The sequence below is a fragment of the Lissotriton helveticus genome, chromosome 7, assembly GCF_964261635.1.
Source record: "Lissotriton helveticus chromosome 7, aLisHel1.1, whole genome shotgun sequence".
Lineage (NCBI taxonomy): Eukaryota > Metazoa > Chordata > Amphibia > Caudata > Salamandridae > Lissotriton > Lissotriton helveticus.
The window spans coordinates 1,771,602,472-1,771,609,026 of NC_136068.1; the positions used below are offsets into that span (position 1 = coordinate 1,771,602,472).

A 6,555-nucleotide genomic window follows, 5' to 3' on the forward strand; every position below is an offset into this window, starting at 1 on the left:
CAGGTAAAGATCTTCAGAAGTGCTGCCAAACACATGCCTCGCGGGAGGTGTGCGCAGTCTGCTGGGACCGCTGCAACACTTGAAAGCAAAGACAGCACAGGAACGTAGCTTGCGGCGACAAAACACGTCCAAACACAAACAAGCATCTGCTCTTGGCGCTGGCTTCTGTCTGTCCTCAACACGCCTGGGTGTCCAGTTACTGTTTGTTATTGGTCACTGTTGTCTCTGACACCTTCGGTTAAAGTCAGCGCTATATGCAAACACATTAAATAAATAAAAAAATAAAAAAGAGAGACAGCAGCCACTGCAGCGGGCACGGAAAACCACTATTGCCACAAGCTGAGGCAAGGAAACAGGAAGAAGCTTAGTAACCAGGCTGGGAGTAGGGCTGGAGCTGCCCACGCATGCGCGCCATTTCTAACTTTCGTTATGAAGAGGGAGCCCCGGCACCAAAGCAAAGTGCGGCAGCTTAAGTCCTTGGTTCCAGGAGGGGGCCCGGGTGAAGACCATGCCTAATGGGAGAGCCCAGAGTCCTGCTGCCAGAAATTTGGAGGAGCTGGTCTACCGCCCCGCAGCACCGGGTGAGTTTGCACGTTTCCTCTGGGCGGGGGCCGTGGTGGGGCGGCGGTGGCGGGGACGGTCGTGGGGGGCGGGGAGGCGGTCTTAGTGTCTCGAGGAAAATGCAATTGTGCTGGAGGTTTGCAAGGGAGACAGGAGATGGGTTCAGCACGTACCTGTAAGTGGTGAAGGTTCGCGTTCACCGATCCGATCCGCAGCCTGCACGTGCCCATCTCCTGTCGCCCTTGAAAGCAGAGTCGACGACAATAGGTCTGGTAGCGACAGTGCTTTGCGCTGCGTCACAGGTGCGAAACCTAAAAAGGAGTTTAAAGACGTTGCTCAATACTCAGGCTGTCATTATGGGAAGGTGACTTTTTTTTACCACAAGCCAAGGGCAGTGTGCCACATTTCATGGTCATGTTGAAGAAAGCATGAATGTGCTAATTAATTTGCATTGCACATCTAACCAAACACTGTAATCTAAGCAATGTGTAATATGTAACAATTGTAAAGCTTATTTAGTGGATCTTCAAGAAATGTAATCCCTTTGGCGTCTCTCGCAAATAAAAGTAGCTTGTGCTTTATTTATGTCTCATAGCTGTCTCCTCGCGGAGTCCTGAATTCCAGACACTTCTTCCTTCTGATACTTTCTTCTGCATTGGCCATCTGTATCCTCTACAGGAGTCTGGTTATATATTATCTAGGAACATAGCAGTCGATTTAAGAGTAGTAAATCTATACTTCATTTATACCAACTTTCTATGGTTCTCTGCATCATTCGTCAACACATTTCCTCCCCTGACCTTCATGAAAACCACTTACTTCCTGTAATGCTCCTTACATTCTCCCATATTCCGATACAAATGTATCCTCGAATGACTTGACTCTACCTTTACATGAGTAGCTGCCCCCTAACTGTTCAGATTGTATCACTTGAGATAGATGCTCTTCTACCCAAACTTTGTACCACCTCTGCAACTTACAGCTGTGCATCCCCCATCATATCATCGACATTGATCATGAAAATTGTACAAACATTGGGCCTCATTTATGAAAAGTGTTGCATCGCTTCGTAAAAACAGCGATGCAACACTTTTCAGTGCGCCCTCCTTGCGACACAATGGATGCGCCGTATTTACAGTAAATACTGCACTCCATGTCACATTGATTTACAGATATGTCAGTATTCCTGGCGTTTCTGTTGACGCAAAACTGGCCCATTGCTAGGATGTTCTGAAAACAGGCACAGCTCTAGCAATGTGTCTTTTCACATGGGGCAGGCCCCATGTGAAAGGGCCTGCGTCAGTCTTGCGCCTGCGGTGAGGCAGGTGTAAAGATTTGACGCAGTAGCGTCCTAGAAGTCATGCAGTGAAATCTCATAGATTTAACTGCAACACTTCTACTAGCCTTTTTTGCGGGGGAATGCCTACCCTGCATACATTATACCTGCCGCAGGTATAATGTAGCTCTGGAGTTTACAAAGTGACGCTTCTGCTTAGATGAGTCACTTTGTAAATATGTTGCAGTGTTGCACATATTTTACACCGCCAGTGCATCACAAAAAGTGACACACCGACAGCGTATGGGGCTCATAAATAAGCCCATGAGTTTATTTCTGCAAAGGTTGATAGGATTTTTTTTTCTATGATGTCTAAAAGTTCATGTAAAGTTTAGAAAATTTTATTTATGCATAGCTACATTACTTTGATCACTTTTCGTTGTCTTCCTTTCAATCACTAATAGTTTCTTGTACTACCTTCTTTTCTCCCTTTTGTTTGACTGTAGGCCACCTTGAAAACTTACAGTGAAAGAGAAAGAAGCTCACAATCGGTAGATCCAACTTAATATGGCTCATTTTGGCACCAATGCTAAACCATTTTTAATTTCTAAGGAGGAATTTGAAAACATTGAATCTGCCTTTCGACTGCCAGATTGTGGACTAAGTTTATCTAAGGAACTCTTAGAGAAAACACAGCTTGATATTGCTGTCACAGGGGAATCTGGCTGTGGTAAATCTACATTCATCAATGCCATGAGAGGTATGACCAGTGACGACAAAGGGGCTGCCCCCACAAGTGCCGTGGAGAAAGCAACCGACCCCAAGGCGTATCCCTACCAACATCGGGAAAACGTAAAACTATGGGACTTGCCTGGAATTGGAACACCAAACTTTATGGCCGAGACGTATCTTCAGCGAGTAAACTTTCATCGTTATGACTTCTTTATCCTAGTCTTTACAGAGAGAATTAGGGAAAACCTAATCCTGCTTGCGGATGCAGTTCAAAATATGGGAAAACAGTTTTACTTTGTGCGCTCAAAAATTGATAATGGTATTGAAGCATCAAAACGTCGAAAGAAACAATTTAACATAGACCAAATGCTCCAACAGATTAGAGACGAGTGCAGAAATCACCTAACTACCTGGGGTTTGAAATACCCCCACATCTTCTCTCTTCCTTTGACATTGGCAAGTTTGATTTTTTGCAGATGCAAAAGGTTTTAAAGGAGGAACTTCCTGAACATAAGAGAAATGCCTTCCAGCTCTCTTTGCCCAACATTTCCCAACATGTTGTGGACAAAAAGAAAGAGGCCCTGAAGACGGAGATATGGAAGCTGGCCACATTATCATGCACCATTGCTGTCCTATCGATCGCCTGTGACATCGCCATTTTGATAAAAGCGATAAGAGGGTATCTCAGGGACTTTGGCCTGGATGAAGAATCGCTCCAAAAAGATGCTCAAAAAATTAATAAGCCAGTGGAAACAATAAGATCAGTGATACAATCACAGGTGGCTTCTACAGAAATAACCACTCAACTGGAAACAAAACTGTTGATGAAGAATGGGAATAGCGCCTTCATGACTTTTGAATATTTCATGAGCAACATACCACTGCTCTCTGGAGGGATTTCTTTTGCTACTACTTATTACTTATTACGCAGAATCTTAGATGATCTTGCAGAAGATGCCAAAAGAGTGCTTCAAAGGTCCTTGGAAGGTTAATGTTTGTTTATCAACATATTTGCTCACAAAATGATTCAGGATGCATTATTTGAATAGCTCAAAATTGCTTGGTTAATATGATCATTATTATTAGATGTAACTAAAGGAAGTCCAGTTTTTAGAATTAGATATAGAAAAGATTGGTTACTGGCACTGAGAAGACTGAACATCTGATTGGCTGAAGATTGAAGGACTATGACTGGATGCTCATTGGATGCAAGTTGTGAAGTGATTTCAGTGTACGAATGGTCTGTTGGGTCTCATAAGATCGATCCATGTTTAAACTGGTGTTTGAAGCAGTATGTTCGAGGATAGACTAGAGTGACTGAAGATGACCAGTGTGTACCGTCAGTACTAGTATTCTTAACAGGAGAGAGCGATGAGAACACACTGTGTCAGTAAGGCTTGCAGTCAGCGTCTTAAGCACACTTCATTTCTTTAGAGTTCCCTGATGGATCAGAGGAGGATTGTCTTTCTCATTAGCATTAAGGCAGTGCCCACATGACAGGAGTACAATTTTGAGGCCATATTTACCAATAAGCTGCGTCGTCCTTGCGCTACACAATGTGGTGTAAGAGTGACGCAACTCAAAAATTAGATTTATCAAGCCACGCAAGGCCCCCTGGCGTGGCCCTGAGTGGCTTGATAATTTTGGAGCAGCGCAACGCAGTGCAAACCGCTGCATTGCATTTCTGTTCCCCAGGGAGGTGTTCCATGGGTAGTGCATGGGTGTACCCATGCAGCACCCATGGATTTTAGTGCATGATTAGATTTACCATTACTGGTATACTTGGGAATGTGTCAAAAGGCCACACCTCCCCAGGTGAGGCGTAAGGAGGAGAAATATCTTTATTAAGAGGAAAACGCCTCAGGGGATAGTTTTTGTGCAGGAAAGTGTCCCTTCCTGCACAAAAATAATCCTGCCTACAACACACAGGTTCCCTTGCACCATGCTGCAAGGGAGCCTGTGTTGGCGCTAGGCAGCACATTGAGCGTCAGCGCTGGAGAAAGACAGAAAAATGCCATATTATGTGAAATACAGCAAATTACTGACGGTTCCCTGTCACGCAACACAGCAAGGTGGCTTGGTGCGCTACGCAACTTTTTGGTAAATAGGCCCCTAAGTGTTTAGTTATAGGGCTGGATCTCTGGTGAGGTTTCAGTTATTGGTACTTGGGCAAAACTTGTGGACAAACATAGGAGGAAGCAGGGATGAGCCTCTAACTTCTCAGTGGCATATGCTGGCAGTGAAGTTGTGATCTGTATAGAGGAATGGTTTCCCGAGAGAGAGAGAAGGAGAAACAGTTTGCTGTACCTGACGAAGTGTTTTGGCATCAATGGCTTGTTATGCAAGAGAATGGCAAGTGAATGGTGACCAGTAAGATGTTAGGAGGTACATGATTGGCTCTTGGGCACTATTTATGTGTCTGGTGCATGAAACACTATAGTCAATGAATTGTATGTTGGGTGCTAACACAGAGAGAATAACCAGCCCCTTCTTCAAACAGTGGAGCTGCATCTACATAAATAAAAGCACCGCACCCCCTCTTCCCATACCTATTCTGAACCTGATCATAATTCTGGGCCTGCACAAAGTGATATAAATAGGGAGACCTTCGCTCCTTAGTAACCATGCTAGTAGGCACTTGACGTCAAGGCCCAGATGTACTAACCTTTCACATAACAGATTGCAGCAAGACAACTTGCGACGCTGCGTTGTTTGAAAGGGAGAGAGCAGAAATGTGTCATATCTTAGCGCCAATGCAGGTTCCTCCCTCACCTCGGTGCAAGGGTGCCTGCATTACAGGCAAGATTGTTTTTGTGCAGGAAGGGGTACCCTGTGTCTTTGTGATTCTGGATTTGAGACTGTAGTGCTCTGCAAATGGTGTTGCTAAGTGTGGCTCTGAATATGTCAATATGCATCTGTATTTGTGAATGTGTGTTTGAGTGCGTGGTGTATGGCAAAAGCACGACTTTGTATGTGTTTCTGAGAGTCTTTCTATGCTTACATGTGTCTGTGTGGGAGACAAGCATGCAGCAAATGCTATTTTGGTCTAAGATGGAGTGCAGTTTCTTATTATATCCCTTTCTATGCATTGATATATTTTGTTTTTTATAGACACAGTGATGTAATCATTGATATCATAAATTATGTCACTTATACTGTCATTAATTAAGTCATGTGTGATGTCATACACAGTGCAAGGGGTGACCTGAGTTGTCACTCTTGCAGCAAAGTAACTGGTGAGCCAGAACCGTGACTCTGTTTCTGTTTTTTCAGTGAATTTACTAGATTATTTTATTTAAAAAAATGCAAGGTTAAATGAACATTTTCAAAATATCACGACTCTGCAATTCATACATTTAAACTACTATCACTTATAATCTCTTTTTCATTTACCATAATTATTTGCGAATGTATATTTCTTTAATCGTCAGAATTACATAAAACGTGTTTAGTAGCTGTGACCTTAATCCCAATAGTGTGTCGCTGAGTCAATGACAGTGTCAGGGCCCTACCGCTGCCCATGAGTGTGTGTGGGTGAGCGACAGTCGGTAAACATGTCCTTCTTGTGACTGACTATACAACCATGCCAGTGTCTTTATTGGCTTGATACTGAACTAGTGACTTTGAGCAAAAACTCCAGTGTGATTGACAGGAGTCCGTACAGAAGTGTTAAACTTTTTCAAGTTGCCCTGCAATTTTTTAAAATGCTGATCTATATTAAATGAATGGGTGGATTCACACCAAATCAACAAACACACGTTTTCGGTGTAAAGTATTATTATATCTTTTGCTCAACTGTACGGATGTGCATGAAATTTGGCATTCTGAACATTAGGTTGTTTTGCCGAATTTCATGTAAATCCATTAACAGAGTTATAGGCAAATTAAAATATTACTTTTCAATAGAAAATGCAGATCCATCAAGCGTAAGGACCAAAAAAAGGGGGGGGAGGGGCGAGATCAAATAAGTGACGTAGCCCATTTAA

At 43.3% G+C, this 6,555-nt stretch overlaps 1 pseudogene; it reads left to right on the forward strand.

Moving 5' to 3' along the window:
• Positions 1-2,404: 2,404 nt before the first annotated feature.
• LOC144769704 (interferon-inducible GTPase 5-like) lies at positions 2,405-3,561 on the forward strand (annotated as a pseudogene).
• Positions 3,562-6,555: the final 2,994 nt, after the last annotated feature.